Raw genomic sequence first — 21,686 nt, 5'->3', positions numbered from 1 at the left:
AGATAAGGATGGTAAGGTAAAAGCCTTATTTTCGAAAAAAAAGTAATGGCATTTTCGTGAATAATTAGAACTTCTAGGGTGAATAGGACAAAACAAAGTTTTAAAAAAAGCATAGGTTATTTTTGTGTTTAACTTGAAATTTTGAGTCATTTTTTAAAGAACCCCATATTTTAATGTAGTTTCAGTACTAAAATTTTTTTTATTTTCCAACCACAACACTAAACTTCACATTAAAAACTATATTATAATATTATAATATTATATATTTATGTTTTTATTTATTATTGATTTAATTGCTTATTTTAATAATAAAATAAATGAATAGTTTTTAGTGATATGTATAGTATTTTAGTGTGGTGAATAATATCACACCAAATTTGGTGTGAAACTATAATGTTGCATTAAAATGGTATAATTTTTAGTGTTGGATTGAAGTACGTTTTTGTGTCAAATTCATACTAAAATAGAATTATTTATTAGTTACAAAAAAATAAAATTATTTATTTTAGTGTTGGATTGGAGATAGCCTAAGTGTATTTCAAAGGAGAAGAGCTCCGCAGGAAAAGAAGAATAGGATGAGGAAGGTACACACACGAATAAGGTGTGACCCGAATTGTTTACGTGTAAAATAGGCAATTATGTGCTAGATGCGAAGAAAAACATATATATAGTAATACAAACAATAACATTCTATAAAAAAGCGAAAATCTTATATACTCATAAGTCATGAGATATGCTACTTCTATATATACATTTTTAACAAATATACACTACTTGTGTTTCATATTTTTGATTTTGACATATGTTCAAGGTAAACTATATCAATAACTTTCCCCCTTTTATGGACGATTTAGGATTTTTCTTACCTAATTGCAATTCATATTTTTTGTTAATTTAAAGCACTAGATGTGGGAGCTTGGAAATGCCCTGAAGGCATCGCCTATCCGAGTCCTATCTCAGGAAGATGCTTTAATTCCAGGAGCACAGAGTGTAAAAAACACTATGAAGTTGAGGGACATAATGTTACTAATTGCCGTTGTGATACTTATAGCATGCAAAATCCTGCGAGGATTACTTGCTACTGTTGCAAAGTTAAATCATAATTGATCAACGAAACATCCAGAGACGGTCACTCTATGCAATATACGACAGCATTGGATCTTTATTTTGGAACATCTACTAGAAAATCATGATATTTAGCAGTCCTCCCTTTTATTTTCATATTAATATCACATTAAGTTCCAAAAAATAGTAATGGATATCAACTAAATTAAACTCAAAGACTAATTAATAAGACCCAGTACATCTTTTCTAGATAGGCCTTTCTATTTTTAGCACAAATATGTTTACTTTGATTTTGACATATGTTCAAGGTAAACTATATCAATAACTTTCCCCCTTTTATGGACGATTTAGGATTTTTCTTACCTAATTGCAATTCATATTTTTTGTTAATTTAAAGCACTAGATGTGGGAGCTTGGAAATGCCCTGAAGGCATCGCCTATCCGAGTCCTATCTCAGGAAGATGCTTTAATTCCAGGAGCACAGAGTGTAAAAAACACTATGAAGTTGAGGAACAGAATGTTACTAATTGCCGTTGTGATACTTATAGCATGCAAAATCCTACGAGGATTACTTGCTACTGTTGCAAAGTTAAATCATAATTGATCAACGAAACATCCAGAGACGGTCACTCTATGCAATATACGACGGCATTGGATCTTTATTTTGGAACATCTACTAGAAAATCATGATATTTAGCAGTCCTCCCTTTTATTTTCATATTAATATCACATTAAGTTCCAAAAAATAGTAATGTGTTATAAATCATGGAGTGGATTGCCATTAACAAGGTCCGGTCTAAGACCAGCCCAATACCTAGAAGATGGAGAGACGGCCGAAACCCTAGAGAGAGGAGAGAGAGGAGAGAGAGGAGAGAGAGAGAGCCGACTTCAGGAGAGAGAGAGGCGGCCACAGTTTCTTTTTCCTAGTAGATGTAATCTTTCCATTATTATGTATTAGTAGTTTTCCTAATCCTAGTGAGTTTAGGTTTTGGATACTTTCCATTTATCTTTATCTTGTAATCCTTATATAAAGGAACTTCTATTGATCATTAATAACACAGAAATATTCAATCTCTAAACTTTCTAATTACAACACGTTATCAGCACGATAGACTCCAAAACCCTGAGACAAAACGTAACCTAAAATCTGTCACATATAAACCTTAATCCAGGCGCAACTTAAAATCAATCTATCTCTCAAACCCTGAGGAACCAGACAACGAGCCACATATCATCTTGAAGCTCGTGACGAGAAAAATCCATCAGCGCAAACCGTTCGTCGATCCGATCTCAGACGCGCCCACACTCGCAGAAACAATACGCGGCGCCGTCTTGGTCTTTTGGAACCCTAATCCCGAAGAACCCTAAATTGTTCTTGCTTGCGTTCCGGCTTGCAAAATCCGATCAAACTCAACTCCGATCAAGCTCAGCTTCAGACGTTCCCTGCCCGTGATCAACGTCCTCAGCCCCAGCTCAGCTTGCGTCCAGCTCAGACCAAATCCCCGACCAGACGCAACCGTCCGCGAGAAGAAACAGGCTCGCGATAGCCCTCGGCAACGCGACCCGATAGGAGCCGTCCCGCGTCCGTTCGTCTCAGCTCGTCTCTGATTCTTGGTGGTCCGGTTTCTACAATCTGCAAAACAAGGGTAATCCTAAATTCTGAGAACATGAATCGAACCTGGTTGTTTTGTAAAGATTGAAACCCTAAAATCAGAACTCTAAAGATGAAATCCATAGGAAAAATAGATCAAATCCTAAAGAGTAAATTGGAGCTCGAATAAGTCCGATCTCCTAAACCATAATTTGAGATTGATCCATTGATCAATTAAAATCAAAGTCTTAATGATTTTGAATCTCAAATCAAATTCCCTTGATCAAAGATCAAAGTTTCGAAAACCCTAAAACCCTAAATTGGAAAATCGGTTTTAATTGTTTGATTTGAAACTTGATTGTTTTATTTGATCACCTAGAATTGATTAAGATTATTTGCATACATATGAATCTGAATATGGATTGCATTCATACTGTTTAAAAGGAATCGACCAGCATGTAGTTTATAAAATCTTGAAACCGTTTGCATTAAGTAGAACTACATGGCCGTGTGGCTTGATGATTGTTTTGCAACATGGTCGATTAGATTGCTTGATTTTCATAAATGCGTAAGACATGTTTGTGGCCGAGCTTGTCGACTATCTTGCGGCCACATGATCACATTGTGAGACTTAATTTTGAATGATGATGTGATTCAGATGTCGAAAATCTCAAACAGAGACTATGCAGCCCTTAATCTCTCCGGAGATAACTACTTGCAGTGGGCGCTAGATACAAAGATCAGTCTAAGGTCAAAGGGACTTGGTGATACTATCATCAAGGGCAACAATGAGACCGATAAGAATCGGTGCATGGCTATAAGTATTATACGCCATCACCTCATTGAAGTTCTAAAAGATCAGTACATCACGATGGAAAATCCACTAGAACTTTGGGATGCTTTACAGCATAGATATGATCACCAGAAAACGGTGTTACTTCCAAAGGCTAGAAACGACTGGAAGAATTTTTAGATTCTTGGATTATAAGTCAGTGGATGAGTACAATTCAGTCTTATTTAAGACGGTCTCGATGCTGAGACTTTGTGGTGAAGTAGTAACCGAAGAAGAGTTACTTGAGAAGACTTACTCTACATTCCATTCATCGAATGTGATACTGCAACAGCAGTGCAGAATGAAAGGCTTCGCCACATATACTGATCTGATCTCGTGCCTGCTTCTGGCCGAGGCAAACAATGAGCTCCTGATGAAGAACAGTGAAGCTAGACCTGTTGGAACAGCACCATTACCGGAAGCTAATGAGGTTGAAAAGAAAGAACCCAACGAGTGCAATTACGTCCAAAACAATAAGAGATCACATGGCAATGGCCGTGGTGGTTACAAGGGGCATGGCAGTGACAATTACTCGAACAGCCGAGACAACTACTCGACCGGCCGGAAAGGAAACCACAATATCCGTGGTCGTGGTTCCAATTATGGCTGTGGCCGAGGTAGTTATGGCCGTGGTCGAGGCGGCATATCCAAACCGTCTTACTCGACCAAATTCGTTTGTCACAGATGTGGAATGGGAAACCATTGGGCCAAGAACTGTAGAACCCCTAAGCACTTATGTGAGCTCTACCAAGAAAGTCTGAAGAACAAGAACCCGGAGGCTCACATGGTTCACAATTCCGGATATGAGGCCGATAATGATTCCGACATTGCTAAAGATGACCAGATGGACTTTGAGACTTCTGATTGTCTCAAGGACTAAATTTCGATACGACTTGTCTTATTGCTTTATGTTTTGCTTTGATGTTTTACGATTTTATATATATATAATAAGAATTGATTTTGAATTCATTATCTTGCCTGATCTTACTTGAACATATAAATGATTTTAAAGAGTTGCCTAAAGGGCATAAAACCAAGTAAGAAATCATGAATGGGTATAGTAAGCATAGTAAAGAAACTATGGCTAAGGCATTGCCTTAAAAAGGCATTATACACACCCAAAAAGAACATGTGACCCATTGAAGTTATAATGTATGGTTTCCAAGTAGAAACAATGGGTAAGGAAGGAAACAAGTTCCTTTAGACTTTAAGAAGAAAAACACCTAAGACCTTAAGAGAAAGTGGTCGAGACTATACCTATGATCTCTACTGATCAAAAACTATGCTACAGATCAGTATGATAAAGAAGCAAGAGATGTGGTAACCATATTGAGATAACACCACGAAATTTTACACTATATGGCATGATAGGATTAGCCATCCTAAAGTCTACACTTGATGCAAAGATTGGAAAGGTACAAAGTTATCCCGTAAAAAGATATCACGTTGTGAAACATGTACACAAAGGGAAACTCATTAGGGTTAATTGTCCCAAGCACCACGACCTTATAGTATGGTCATGAGGGGGAGAGAGGATAAACCCATGATCAATACTACAAGTTCGTGTACCACTATGGTCTAAGACCATGTTATATGGCTCGGCCATTACTCGGCCATAAAGGACCATTCCTCGGCCGTAGAGGCCATGATACAAACGGCCAAACCGAAGAGGGCGTTACTCGGCCGAAGAGACCATGTTATGGTCGGCTGCAAAGACCATCACCTATACACGGCTTGGCCACGACTTGTATATGCATAGTGCAGGCTTGGCCACACACAATCCATTACCTATAAAGGTTCGGCCAAGTAAGCCATTACCTATAAAAGGTTCGGCCATGTAAGCCATTATCTATAAGACTAAGATTCTAAAGTCTATAAGCTTCGAGACATTATGTTTTACATGTATAGAATGATAATATGATCATATGCATCAGGCCATATAAGTGAGAATAGATATTCCCATCTCAGATTGAATAACGGGTCATACAACCAGACATACACCATCTTAAGAGATTTTGAATAAACCACCACATACATATATGTGCCGTCTAAGATGGAACCTCAGAAGAGGATTGGGAATATATAAGAATAAGATCTTCTCCACGAATTCAAAGGACCGTGAGCCAAAACATGGGTGATTAAAATAGTGGCCATGTACGGATTGCATGAAACAAAGGACGTCTGGCTATCCCACTAGACGCGTCCGGCTTTTAAGACTAAAAGGCGTCTAGCCCTTCTTTTTGATCACGGGCTAGTAGAGACAAAGGATCAACCGGATACAAATGTATTGTAGTCCATAAGCTTGTGAAAGCCAAGATTAATGACCTAATAATATATACTTAGCGTGTGATATGATCCACAACAACTAAGGTCATGAGACGCCATCATTAAGATAGGAATGCAAAATGAATACGGCATTACCTAAGGCAAAGAAATCGATGTCCACATCCATGAGAGTGTTCGGCCGCAGAGCTATAATAAGAGATTATAAACTCACATCAATGATCATTGATCTTGAACACTCATGAGACAAGTAGTGGACATGTATAGACGAGGTCTATGACCCAGACATGGATCGGCCAGATCGAGACATAGGATCATGATAACCATGTCTAGTACATTGTCCATAAGTAATTATTTTGTCTGACCAAAGTAAAGAGTTAAACAGTAGGCGATCACGTCTAGACTATGGATATATGCAAACACGATTTGCAAAGACCCAATAGTGATCTCCGAGGACAATGTGATTCACATTGCTTAGCACGTATGCTTTACCGGGACACTTGATGTCAAAGGACATGAGAAATGACCTAAGAAGTCAAAGTGGTCTAATTACGGTTAAGTAATGATACTGGCTGATTACTCCCATCCTATACATACAGGAAATATCACGCACCAAGATGCGTAGAATGTAGAACCTACAATGAGGTTCACATCAGGGGGAGTAGTGCGTGTTGTACTCTTTTTCCTTCATCATGGTTTTGTCCCACTGGGTTTTCCTGATAAGGTTTTAATGAGGCAACATGAAGCGTACTACAAATCCTGTATGGTTATGGCATCCAAGGGGGAGTGTTATAAATCATGGAGTGGATTGCCATTAACCAGGCCCGGTCCAAGACCGGCCCAATACTTAGAAGATGGAGAGACGGCCGAAGCCCTAGAGAGAGGAGAGAGAGAGAGACGACTTCAGGAGAGAGAGAGGCGGCCACAAAGCTTGGAGAAAAGGAAACCCTTTCCTTTTCCTAGTAGATGTAATTTTTCCATTATTATGTATTAGTAGTTTTCCTAATCCTAGTGAGTTTAGGTTTTGGATACTTTCCATTTATCTTTATCTTGTAATCTATACTAATAAAAGGGACCTTTTGAGGCTCCATAGAGCGTCCACATCAGCAAAAAAAACTTCTCCCGAAAGATGACACGTGGCATAAAATATAGTTTTACATTTTAATATTACTAATTTTCGAAAATTATAAATAATATGTAAGCATACAGCATAAAAATGGAAAAACTACATTAAAAATATGTAAAATTACCATTTTTCACTTAAAAAAAAGACGGCTTATCTCCATAATGTAACATTACCGTTTTATAAAAAAAACAAAAAACATTATTTATAATTTCGAAATAATAAATATATGTAAACATACAACATAAAAAATGGAAAAAGTAAATTAAATAATAAAGAAAATAATAAATATATGTAAACATACAACATGGAAATACTACATTAAACATATGTAAGATTACCATTTTACATTTTTATTTTTAAAAAATAATATGTAAACATACAACATAAAAAATGGAAAAACTACATTAAACATATGTAAGATTACCATTTTTCACTGAAAAAAAGATGGCTTATCTGCATAATGTAACATTACTATTTTGTAAAAAAAAATATTATATATAATTTCGAAAATAATAAATAATATGTAAACATACAACATAAAAATGGAAATACTACATTAAACATATGTAAGATTACCATTTTACATTTAAAAATAACAATAATATGTAAACATACAACATAAAAAAATGGAAAAACTACATTAAACATATATAAGATTACCTTTTTTCACTAAAAAAAACGGCTTATCTCCATAATGTAACATTACCATTTTATAAAAAAAATAAAAAAAACATAAATATAACTATTTGACTATTTGTCCAAGTTCTTATATTAAACATTGCCGTTTTACAATAAAAATGGAAAAAAACATTAAGATTTAAACATCTATCTTAAAATATAAAATATAGATATTAACTAAATATAAAGTATAAGAAAGAGAAATACTAAATATATAGAAAAATAAATAATAAGTAAATATTATAAAATATATAAATATATGAATTATATATACAATAATAAGTAAATGCACAATTTTTAAAATATGGAAATAGTACATTAAATATTAAACATCTATCTTAAAATATAAAATATAGATATTAAGTAAATAGAAAGTATAAGAAAAAGAAATACACAACTTAAAAACAATGGAAAAAGCATATTAATATTTAAACATCTATCTTAAAATGTAAAATATAGATATTACGCAAATAGAAAGTATAAGAAAAGGAAATACACAATTTAAAAAAATGGAAAAAGTACATTAGTATTTAAACATCTATCTTAAAATGTAAATCTATCTTACAATATAAAATTATTAGTAAATAAAAAGTATAAGAAATAGAAATACACAATATAAAAAAAAGTAAATATATAATATCAGTAAATACGCAATTTAAAATGGAAAATTACATTAAGATTTAAAAATATATCTTAAAATTTAAAATATAGATATTACGTAAATAGAAAGTATAACAAATGGAAATATACAATTTAAATAAAATGGAAAATGTACATTAAGATTTAAACATCTATCTTAAAATGTAAAATAGAGATATTAATTAAATAAAAAGTACAAGAAATGGAAATACATATACATGAAAATAAATAATAAGTAAATAGTGTAAATATATAATTTATGAATTATATATATAATAATAAGTAAATACACAATTTTTTTAAAAAAAAATGGAAAAAGTTCATTAAGCATTAAACATCTATCTTAAAATGTAAAATATATAATATAAGTAAATACACAATTTAAAAAAAATGAAAAAAGTACATTAAGATTTAAATATCTATTTTAAAATATAAAATATAGATATTACGTAAATAAAAACTATAAGAAATGGAAATAAACATTTTAAAAAATGGAAAAGTACATTAAGATTTAAACATCTATCTTAAAATACACATTTATCTTAAAATGGTAGTAAATTATATAAAAATGGAAATACCACATTAAACAAAAAAAAATGTATAGTTTTATATCAAGAAAGTCCCTATAAAATTCATTATTCCATCAACATCAACCTCACACTATCAAGGAAAACTTCAAAGCACTCGAGCAAAAAAATGGTTCTACCATCAACTCTTCTCGTCCCAAAAACCTTTAATGACCTTGAAGGAGATTTTTTATAACAACGAACTTTTTGTTAGGTAGATTCATTGTTGAGCAACCCGCAACTTCCAAAAGCCAAACTTATTCATGGGAATTGAATTGCTTTTCATAGACTCAAAGGTATTCTTACAAATTTAAATTAATCTAATCCATAATTTTATTGTTAATATTCATACTAACTCTTTCATGATCAAACAATTACAGTTAATAACTATTCAAGCATTTATCCCGAAACACTTCTTTCCTCGCCGAATCAGATATTGGTTCATGTTGGTTTAGTATTGTTTTTGGTTTATTAACCGGTTTAGGATGGTCCTATTGTAAATATAATTTAAGTTGGTTTAGCATATATTATGCTTAAAATAACTTAAATTAAATAATAGTAATATTATTCTTAAAATATAATTTTAGAGAGTTTTCAAATATAGTTTACAGAACATTATAGGTGATGAATTTAATTTATTAAATTCGTTTATTACTTAAACTAAGTTTTATTAAAAACATACTGAGTTATAAATATCAATGCTGGATTGGTGAGTATAACATGAAGACAAAAATATAAATATTTCATTTTCAAGATAAGAAATTCAGCTTTTATTCAATTACTCAATATATAATATCTTAAATTATTTTTTTTTTAAAAATATATAATTTATATATATATATATTAATCTTCCAAACTTAAACTATTATATTATATATGAATAATGTTTTTAAATAAAAATAATTTCTGATTTAAAAAAAAATAAAAAAAACAAATGGTTATTTTCAAATAATGGATGGAATTTATATTATACTATCATTTAACAAGTATTAGATACATTTTGATATATTATTATTTTCTGTTTCCAGAAAAAAATAAATTGTTAAACATCAATATCATCTAGGTTAAGTATACTAACAGCACAAATTCAAACATCACAAAAAATATTTACATAAACATTATAATACAATAATTTAATCAAAAGAATAGTTATATACTTAATATTTGAAAATCAAAGATATTTTTGCTAAAATTGTACTTACCTGGCCAAGGAGATCGACCATATTTTTACGGATCGATCGATTGTTGAGCATGTGGTCGATCCGAAAATACTCTGCAGTTTAGTTAAATATCTAAAACATTTATTCCAACACTCAACAGATAGTTTTGCTAAATATGATAACTATATAGCTAACAAAATTACAAAAAAATATTTAAATAGTAAAAAAAATGTTAATTTAACGTGTTAAAATTTAAAAATAAATTTTAATTATGACATGCATCTTAACATTTATATAAATATATATCATAACCTAAATATAAATAATTAACAACTTAAATTAGAAAAAAATAAAAATCCCGGGCGTAGTCCGGGTTAATCCCTAGTCCTTATATAAAGGAACCTCTATTGATCACTAATAACACATAAATATTCAATCTCTAAACTCTCTAATTACAACATAATGGATATCAACTAAATTAAACTCAAAGACTAATTAATAAGACCCAGTACATCTTTTCTAGATAGGCCTTTCTATTTTTAGCACAAATATGTTTACTTTGTAAAAAAAAGCACAAATATGTTTGCAATATGCTTTAAATATAACAATATTATTTTGTCTTATTATGATTTCTGATTTTTAATTAAAGTGTTACAAGATTTATAACTAAATACAATACAAAATAAATTAGTCTTTATAAAATTAAAAACATAGCAAATCCAAAATTATAAAAATGAATTTTTATTTAAATATATAGATGTATTAACAGAACCCCCCCCCCCCCCCCCCCCCCCCAAAAAAAAAGCAATTACACTTGAAATATAGTAAGTTTTTTTAAACAAAATGATTTATTTAACATACCACTTTAGTTTTTAAACAACAATAACTAATACCATCAACAAATACAATTTATTTATCTATGCTATTAAAATAGAAGTCCTAACTTTTTTTCCTGTGTAATATTTCATTTTAGAACATCTGCTACAAAATCAACATATTTAATTATCTTATCATTTGTTTTCATATTAATGTCACATTAAATCTAAAAACATCTTAATGAATCAATTAAATTAGAGAGGAGCAAGTGGGTCAGTGGTCGCACCACCTCTGCTACCATTCCACCAAGCGGATTCGAACTCAGCAACTGCCTCTTATAAGAAGAACTACTAGACCCCGATAGACCCCGAGAAACTTATTGGTAAGTTATTAATTTTTATTACTTTAAAATTTAATTAATGTTTTTTTCAGGTTTGGGACTAACAACCGTGTTAGCCGGAGCGTTTCGGCGACGATTAAGGGTTACTACGACGGGGCATACCCGAACTGGAGTAAGACACCAAATCACGTTAAGATCACGTGGTTTAAATGTTTTGCGGTAAGATTTTTACATTTAATTAAATTTTCACTTTTAAATATATATATATATATTTTTTTAATATCTATTATTAATTGTAATTTTTTCAAAATTTTTATGTTTCAGCAAAAGTGGCATTGGTCTTTGGGAATCACCGAGAAGGTGAAGGCGGAATTCGTTGCAAAGGCAAAGATACGCCTCTGCAACACAGTCTCTGATTGGAAGGACAAGTGGGAGATCTACGGGTATGAGGGAAAGCCCACTGAGCTCACGACGGATGTGTGGGATGGCCTCATCGCCTATTGGGAGGACCCCTCTTCGATCAGAAAGGCCAATTCGTGCTCGGCTTCTCGAAGGACGAAGGATAAAGATGGTCATTTGCCCATGCTTCGCAGAACCGGACAAAAACCTCATGTAGGAGTCCGTCTAGAAGCTGTAAGTTTTGTTTTAAATATATATTTTAAAATATTCAATTAATATAATTTATAATATTTAATTTAATTTTTTTTTTGTAGTTCGAGAAGACGGGAGTCTTACCTTCTCTGTCTGACCTATTCAAGATGACTCACGCCACATCCGACGGAGTTTTTGTGGATCCTGCATCTGAGAAACTCTTCCAAACAGTGGCTGGTCGGATTGAAGAACGGGAGACGCAACTAACCCAGGAGTCTCCCGATGGATTACCAGTCACATTGTCCACCCAAGAGGTCGACAGAATCTTCGAAGAGGTAACTTAAAATTTTAGTTTACATTATTTTAAATATTTTAACATAATTAACTATATTAATATATGTTTTGATTTTATAGGTGGCTCCTAAAAAGAAGGGACGGATAGTCGGTATAGGCTCTGTTAACGAAGTTGCAAGGGCAACTTCGTCATACACTTCGAGACGGGAGGAAGAGACTGCTCAGATGAAGGCTCAAATGGATAGCCAGTAGGCTCAAATGGATAGCCAGCAGGTTCGTTTAGACTCTCTTGAGGATTTGCTAGACGTGATGGCCGTGAGAAACCCGGTTATGTAGAGAATGTTGAGTGAGAGACGAGCCGCTCTTGGAATGCCACCACGAGATCCCCAAGAGTCCGATCCAACCCGTCAACAGCCGAGCAACCCCACCAACTACTTCGACAATATGTAGTTTTTTTTTTCTGTTTGTATTATGAATTTAAATATTATTGTATGACTTTTTAATAATATGTTTTCCAATTTCATATTTTGTTTTAAAATTTAAATTATTTTAAATTCTGAATATTAAATATAAATTAAAATCTATTATATACTAATTAATAATAATATAATAAGAAACGATGTAAACTCCTCGTAAACATTACATGGAGTTTACATCGAATGTTTACGAGTGATTAACATCGAAATATTTACGAGGATTTTACATCGAAATGTTTACGAGTGATTTACAACGAAAGTATTTACGTTTGCTTTACATCGAAATAATTACGTGGGCTTTACGACGAAGTCTTACATGGCGTTTACGACGAATCCTTTCCCTGCGCTTTACGAGGAATATATTTCGTCGTAAACGTAACGAGTCGTTTACGACGAAACCTCCGTTACGACGGACGTTTAACAACGAAACGTCTTTCGACGTTAATTCGTCGTAACACCCCGTTTACGACGAATTTACAACGAATACTGCCCTAGTAAAAAATATGTTTTCTTGTAGTGAGAGGAAAAAAAATGAATCAATTAAATTAAACTCAAAGACTAAATAAATGAGGCCCAATACATCGTTTCTATATATGCCTTTCCACACAAATATGTTTACAATATGTTTTATATAACTTAATATGATTTTTTCTTTTATGATTTCTGAATTTTAATTAAAGTGTTACAAGATTTATAGATAAATAAAATATAAAATAAATTAGTCTCTATACAATTAAAAACATAGCAAGTCCAAAACTATGAAAACTGATTATTTATTAAATAGATATTCTAATAAAGAGAAACAAACAAATGGTATGCTATATAAGCAAATACACTTGAAATATAGTAAGTTTTGTAAAAATATACCAAATAAAATGACTTATTTAAGATATCACTTTAGCTTTTTAAACATCATCATCAACTAATACAATTTATGTATATTATTAAAACAGAAATCATGATTTATTTCATGTATTTTGTTTTCATTCGAATCATTTCTAAAGAAATTTATCAAATTTAAATTATTTAATTAAAATATCTTTCAATATCTGTATTTTTATTTAAAATATAAACGAATATCTTTTAAAGAAAATTTTTTGAATCTTTTAAAATTATTTCCAAAAATTAGTTAATTTAAATTCTAATTGTTATAAAAATATCTTTAAAATTGAACTTAATTTATTTTTTATTTATAAAAAATAAATTATAAAAAATATTTTTAATTATATTTAACAATATAAAAATTTAAATTGATTAATTTTCGAAAATACATTTTACAAAGATATTTAATAGAATATGTTAGAAACAAATATTTAATTTATTTCAAATAAAAAAAATCTATATTATTAAAACAGAATACCTTTTTGATGTACCTTTCTGGTTTGCAAGTAATTACAAGACACTGCCATCTGTCTTATTAAAATAGAAATACAAATAATAATTACCCCTTAAACTTACAGCTTATTTACAACTAGGTGACTGGTCCGCACCCTGTGCGGGCATAAGAAAATTCAAAATATGGAATAAATATTATATAGTTTTTAGAAGTAACGGCTTTTACAACATAATACCACCGTCTTTGGGAGAATTCATCAGCCATCAAACATTATATTCTCTGTCTTTTTATAATTTATTAGATCATATCCTAAATCGAATATACAACAAAATCAGTATAAAATCTTTAATTCCGTATTACACATCAACACTTAGAATATCCAGCCATAAATTCGTGGATAGCCTTTTTTTTTTTTTTGTCATTGAAAGTGTTCGCAAGGAACAGTCAACCAAAATGGTTGTAGTTCAAACAAAGAACAGAATAATCAACCAGTAGGCACCATAAACCCCAAACACACGGGATAGAACCTTGCTGCTTCCTTTCTGATAAGCAATTGTAGCCATCCTGGCCCATTCCTAGCCACATAAGATTGTTGCCATTGAAACTCCAGGGCGTCTGCGATTGACGAGGCTACCAAATTACCCTCTTTGTGGGTTACCATTACTCGATCTGTCTCCAGTTGATCCAAAGCTCTTCGCAAGCGTCTCCAAAGGGGTTGAAGAATATTAGGTAGTGATGACTGAGTATAATGGATAGCCTAAACCGGGAAATTAATGTTTAGAACCAAACACTTTTTTTTTTTTTTTTGATAAACGCTATCAGCTGATCCGGTCAGCTCCGGGAAAAACGCACACGCACTTAATGCTACAGAGTGGACTAATCCAAAAGCGTACCATCCTTGCCTGGCCCGAGTTTGGACCAAGCACTTTTTTTCCCCACCAAACATTGAATTGATATATTAGTAGCTATTATAATTATATCTGACCAAACTAAACCAAGAAAATTAAATTAAATTAAATTAAATTACCAGAACAACCACATAAATTTTTTTAGCATCTATCTTATGTAAATATTCAAATGTATTATTGATAAATTAAAAATAAATCTATGAACATATGTAAAATTGTTATAAATACACGAGTGCTGACCATTGTGCTATACTATAACCAAACAATAAGAAAAATGTGATAGCTTTAAGAATATATCGGTAGAATTATACATGGCTGACTATTGTTTCATTATAATATTTTCTGGAAATAAAATGTTACTAACTCAATTATGGATTTAGTACAAATCTATATATTCTTTTAGTCATTGATTTAGTTATGTGTTTCATTTAATTTAGTCAAATAGACTTATATTAAGCTTACTATGCATTTATATATAATTAATTTAATAAAACAATAAACTTATGTCAACTGTGTTGTGTTATCTATTAAAAACTAATAAATATGTTCAAAATCTAAGTACTAACTCCTAAAATCATATACACATATAAATTATTTCATATTTTTCAATGATACTTGAAGTTTTTTATTCATTTACTAAATGATAACATAATATTATTTTAAATCTAAGTTGTTGCATTTCTAATTATTTATTAGTAATAAATGAAAAAGTAAAAACTACAAAAATAATCTATTTATATAATATATGCATAAAATACAAATTTAATATGTTAGTATATTATTGAAAACAAACAAATGTGAGTGATATAATTGAAGATTAAAAACAAAAGTCATTACTCAATGTAATAAATAAATTTATTACGTTTTAAAATATAACAAGGATAAGACCTGCACCTTGCGCAGAGGAAATTTATATGAAAATTATTTAAGAAATATTGTATGAAAAAATAAATTTATATTCTTGATCGAATTAATATTTTGGCTTTTTTTTTTTACTTTTTGTTAATTAAATAATTTATATACAGATGAGCTGATCCTATTTTAAAAAATGTTTTAGGTCAAAAAATCATTTATCGCATAAGAACGTTCTTAACGTTTAGGCCGAAGAATTTCAGGTCTACTATTTGGTTACAATGAAACTATGTCAGCTCAGTTTTATATCATGATTTAGAAAGTTAAAAGTTAATTATGGTCGTGAGAAGTTTACGTTCACGTGCCAATCCTGTATATCTTCAAAAAAAAAAAATTGTGTCTCTTTTTCATTTTGGTTATTGCTCGATGTAAATATTTATTTTGGAGTTTATTTTCATTTTGTTTGTTTGTTTTGGTCTGAGATTTATAAAATGTTTAAGATTTAAAATTATTAAAGAGATACAGACTTAGGTTAAGATCTGCACCTTTTGCAGAATAAATATTATATATTTATTACTCATTTTATGTTTTCTGCATATTATGAAATAATAAAATAATAAATATATATATTAAATAACTAAGAAATCAGTTACTATTATGTAATAAATTAGCGTGTGCATATAAATCATACGATCATTTTTATTTATTCACAATTATTTTAGGGTAAATAAATCAAAACAATCAATCTTATCTATCGTATATGATATATAATTAAATTTAAATGATATTAACATAGATATATTGTATACTTTTAATATGAATATTTATTAAATGAGGTTTCTACTTTTATGATTTTATGATTATTTGCATATTTGTGTAACAAAATTTTACACCAACGATTTTTTTTTTAATGTGGGATGTTTAGTAGTTTCAATAATTTATAATCATTTAAAAAACAATGAAGATTTCAAAATTAAAATATTAACTTTTCAATAAATGTTTAATGCAAATATCAAAATATAAGTATGTATTTTCATATGATGTATATTTTAATTTAAACGATATATATATATATTAACATAAAACCTATTAAAATAAAATTATTTATTCATATGGTCTTATAATCATTATATCTTAATATAGAAAAAAAATTCAAGCCTTGATCACAAAAGTTTATGTGAGACTTTTAACAGTTTTAGTAATTATACTCGTTTTGAAAAATTCAAAATACAACATATATAAAAATATCTAGATTTTTTTTATTTGATTAATATAATTGTGTTATTTATTTTAATAATAAAAAAATAGAAAATGATAAAAATTATACATATTGTTATCAAATTTTTATTATTTAAAATTATTAATTACCATATATATTTTAATCACATTAGGTAATTCCGTAGGTTTCATTTAAAGAAAGAATAGATAACATTATATTATGGAAATATGCGACAACAATATATTAAACTATGGTTTATATTAGGTACTCTAGAATTCTTATAAATAGAATTTAGAAGGCATTTAGAAATGGCACATGGGATGAGGTTTTTTTTAATTAATACAAAATTAAGGTTCTAATTTAAAAAAATCCTCAATTAATATATAGGGGATATTTACCCATTATTTAATACATGTAAATTATAAATATATATTATGTCTTTTATACAAAAAAATTAATTATAAAAAAGGGAAAATAAATACATGCGTGGTTGCGCGGATCAACCTCTAGTTACCTTTTAGTTTAAAGTATATTTAGTTTATTAATATCCCTATTAATATTTGAACACGATTTTGAGTCAAAAAAAGTAAGTAAAATATATCTTCATTTAAAAACGCGACTTATCAAATTATCTATAAGTCAAGTATACATAGTGTTTCCATTTGATTCAAAATCGTGGGAATTTTTTTTAACATAGTACCTCATGCTCACATGTATTTTTTATTTCAAGAAAACTTTAAGTACCTCATCTCCAACGACAACACATATGATGATGATCTGTTGATGTTAGTGCTTATAAAGAAATAGATATGAAGATGATAATCTATTATCCCCACTCAATAAATGTTTTAAAAAGTTACCTTATTATATCATTTTCCTATGTTTAATCAAACAAATATATCACATTTATATATAGTAATTGTATTTACTATAGATTTAAATATATAGTAAATAATATTAAAACCTGTAATATATTTAACAAATATTTTTACATGTGTTTTCAAATTAAATATGTTTTTTAGTAAACACTATTTTTTTTTCATCTAATATCTTTAACAAACTAGATTTTATTCTTTGTTACAACATATTATTATAAACTAACAATATTTTTGAATAATCATCCTAAATAAATTGTAACAAATTTAAATCATATCAGTACATTATTTTTAAACCATTTTTACATTTTTCAAAATTAAAATATTTTATTTATATCATAGTATACACATTAACAATAAATGTTTGAAAAAGTTACCTTAGTATATCATTTTCCTATGTTTAATCAAAAAAATATTTAACATGTTTATATAGTAATTGTATTTTACTATAAATTATAATATATATAGTAATATTAAAAACTCCAATATCTTTTTTATTGTAAACAAACTCCAATATCTTTAACAAAGACTTTTACATGTGTTTTCAAATTAAAATATTTTTTAGTAAACAATATTATTTTTCAATATCGTTAACAAAATAGATTATTTCTTCGTTTACAAAATATTCTTATACACTAAGGGTCTGACTGGTTCAAACGCAGCGGTTACGGTTGCGAATGCGAAAATTTGTGGATGCAGGTAGTTGCGGTTTAAAGTATTATTAAGTGTTTCGTATGACTGGCACAATATTTGAATTTTTTGCGTTTGCGGATCATATTTGACTGGTTTACCCACATATGCAAAAATTAATTAATAAAAATTTATTTTACTATTATTTTGATCAATAAAATTTTTTTAATAGATAAATAATTATAAAAATGATAATTTTAAACCCAATAAAAAAATAAAAATATATATTAATAAATCATATCACTAAAATAAATATAAAAGTTATATTTATAAAATTATAGTATTAATATTATATTTATAAAATTATAGTATTAATATTATATTTATAAAATCATAGTATCCAAATTATATTTATAAAATCATAGTATTACAAATTTAAAATAGTAACCAAAACCCAAATAAAAAGGTAACCAAAACCCAAAAATCTGTATAGAATCTATCATTACTATTAACAATGATAAAATTAATAACCTTTAAACTAAGCCCACTAATTGTTAATAAATTTACTAGATTTTTGATCCGCGATTTAGATTTTGATCCGCGCTTGAAAAGCGCTGATATTTATTGTTGACTGTTTGATAAATTTTGAATGAATTTAGAACTTTTTAGTAGAAATTAATAATTAAAAAGTTGTTCTGTTATATTTTTTGAGTTTCAGATAGTGTTTTCATATCGGATCCAGACTTGTGGTCGAACCGATAGATCCATTGACTCATATATAGTCCGGTTTGTATTAATGAAACAAAGTATGGTAAAGATACGGTAAAAATCCAAAAACCTTGCTATTACAGGTTGGATAAATCCTTAAAAATATGATAACATTTTTAAAAATATTTGATTAAATTACTTATATACTTATTAATATTACATAAAATTGAATAAACATGCGATTCCTTAGACTTTGATGAACTTTTATATCATGTCATTCGAAGAAAATAAAAAATAGTAGTAAAAATAACAATTGATATGACAATATTATTTTTTATTACTCACCTGTTATAAGTTCATTTTTATTTATTTTAGATTTAAAAGCTCATTTTATGATAAGGAATATTATGCGAGTATAAAGCAATTAGAATCTACTTTTTAAATTTAAAAGAGTTAATGTTAATCCAATCAAAATAGGTTAGCGAAAATTATGTATGTATAAGGAAAAGAATAGTTAATTGTGGTATTAGATAAACTTGTAGATGAAGCAATTTAAATATTTCTGGATTTAGGTACTTAAATCGTATCTACAATATATTATTAACAAAAAGATTTGAACAATATATGAAATTAGCATATTCAAATTTTTTTTTTTAGATCGTTGGTAACGATTTAGGCAAGATCAAATTTAATTAGATATGTTAGTTTGTGGAATAAAGAATATTATGCGGGTATACATCAATTACAATTTACTTTTAAAATTTATAAGATTTAATGTTAATCCAATTAAAGTAGGTTAAGGAAAATTTTGGTTTTTAATTTTTTGATGGAGATGCGGGGATAGTATAGGAAATAGTTTTAATAATATGTTATGATGTTATGATATCTCATAGCTTGTATATTACATTTTTGAGATGAATAAGATGGTATGATCGGGTGAAAATTATAGTGGTATACCTCATTGACCCTACCTCACGTACTTGGAACTCACGGGCAATTCGGTTTTTGGGTGGATCCACAGGATGCAAAACTTATAGAAATCATACTACTGAGCAGGACTCAGAAGGTAAATAGAGATGAATGGCACTTCACCAAAAATGGGAAGTATACGGTCAAATCAAGATATTAAGTAGAACGGATTTATCCAGATAGGGAGAGACCACCGTTACTGATTGGTCCTACAGTGGATGTTCTGAAGGCTTTCTGCTGGAAAATACGGTGTCCACCTAAGTTAAAACATTTTCTATGGCAATTGGTGACAGGATGTATAGCAGTGAAGAAAAATTTATCAAGGACGCAAAACTCAACGGCAGATAGACTAGCACGCAGTGCTAGAAAGCAACCGTCTTTTGTCGTTCACATGGATACAGATCACCCGATTTGGTTTATAGAGTTAGTATGAGTCTGTAAAGTTGATGACAAAATATATATATATATATATATATATATATATAGTGGTATACCTCAAGAACACTGTCATGGTTCTAATATTTCCTCCGTATTTTGATATAAGTCGTTTTAGAAAATTTTTTATGTTTCAAATTATATGATGTTCTTGGTTTTCTATGTAAAATTTATTAACGCTTAATATTATATGACCAATGATAATATACCTTTTATTTTATTATTGGTTGATTTGTGGTTAGGTAAATAACTAATGATGTTTTGTTTAGAAAATATAAGAAATTAATGATTTTTTAATCTATGTGCATAATTCTAAAATGACTTATATTAAAGAAGAGAGGGAGTATGAATGAGTGAAAACATTGAAAGAGGATTTTCATATTGTTAAACCATTAATATATAAGTCCGATAGGTGCACCACGTTAAACCACATGTCACTACAAGAAAACATCGGTATTCTGACGGACATTCCGACGGAAAATGAAATCCTCGGAATTTCCCGAGGAATTTCCGAGGAAATTCTGAGGAAACCCAAAATTTGGGTTTCCTCGGAATTTCCTCGGAATATACCGACGGAATTCCGAGGAAACATCAATCCGTCGGAATATTCCGAGGAAATTCCGACGAACTAGTGATCGATCGATGCGTTTTTGGACATATACCCATCGATCGATCACATTGTTACGCTTTGGTCCATCTTAGTGATCGATCGATGCGTTTTTGGACATAAATACATCGATCGATCCGTTTATAAAAAATCATTCGAGATTTTGAAACCCCAAACACTAGTTCCTCAGAATTTCCTCGGAATATTCCGAGGAAATTCCGAGGAAATTCCGAGGAACACTTGATATCCTTGATCGATCGATGGGATAATCTCATCGATCGATCACATTGTTACGCTTTGGTCCATCTTAGTGATCGATCGATGCATTTTTGGACATAAATACATCGATCGATCCGTTTATAAAAAAACATTCGAGATTTTGAAACCCCAAACACTAGTTCCTCAAAATTTCCTCGGAATATTCCGAGGAACACTTGATATCCTCGATCGATCGATGGGATAATCTCATTGATCGATCACATTGTTACGCTTTGGTCCATCTTAGTGATCGATCGATGCGTTTTTGGACATATATTCATCGATCGATCCGTTTAAAAAAAAATTGACGTTTTGAAACCCCAAACACTAGTTCCTCGGAATTTCCTCGGAATATTTCGACGGAATTCTGAGGAAGAAAAGGGTTTCCTCGGAATTCCCTCGGAATATTCCGAGGAAATTCCGAGGAAATAG

The 21,686-nt window shown here is 29.8% G+C and overlaps 1 long non-coding RNA gene and 1 pseudogene across 1 annotated transcript; both read left to right on the top strand.

Annotated features, from left to right (window-relative positions):
* Positions 1-694: 694 nt before the first annotated feature.
* Positions 695-1,008, top strand: LOC125588862. Its single transcript, XR_007325067.1, has 2 exons — positions 695-811; positions 907-1,008. It is a non-coding gene; the product is annotated as an uncharacterized LOC125588862 (long non-coding RNA).
* Positions 1,009-2,161: 1,153 nt separating this feature from the next.
* Positions 2,162-4,487, top strand: LOC106380344 (annotated as a pseudogene).
* The last annotated feature ends 17,199 nt before the right edge of the window (positions 4,488-21,686 follow it).

Source organism: Brassica napus, chromosome C6 (genome assembly GCF_020379485.1).
Source record: "Brassica napus cultivar Da-Ae chromosome C6, Da-Ae, whole genome shotgun sequence".
NCBI classification, from domain to species: Eukaryota; Viridiplantae; Streptophyta; class Magnoliopsida; order Brassicales; family Brassicaceae; genus Brassica; species Brassica napus.
This window is presented reverse-complemented; position numbering and strand designations above follow the sequence as displayed.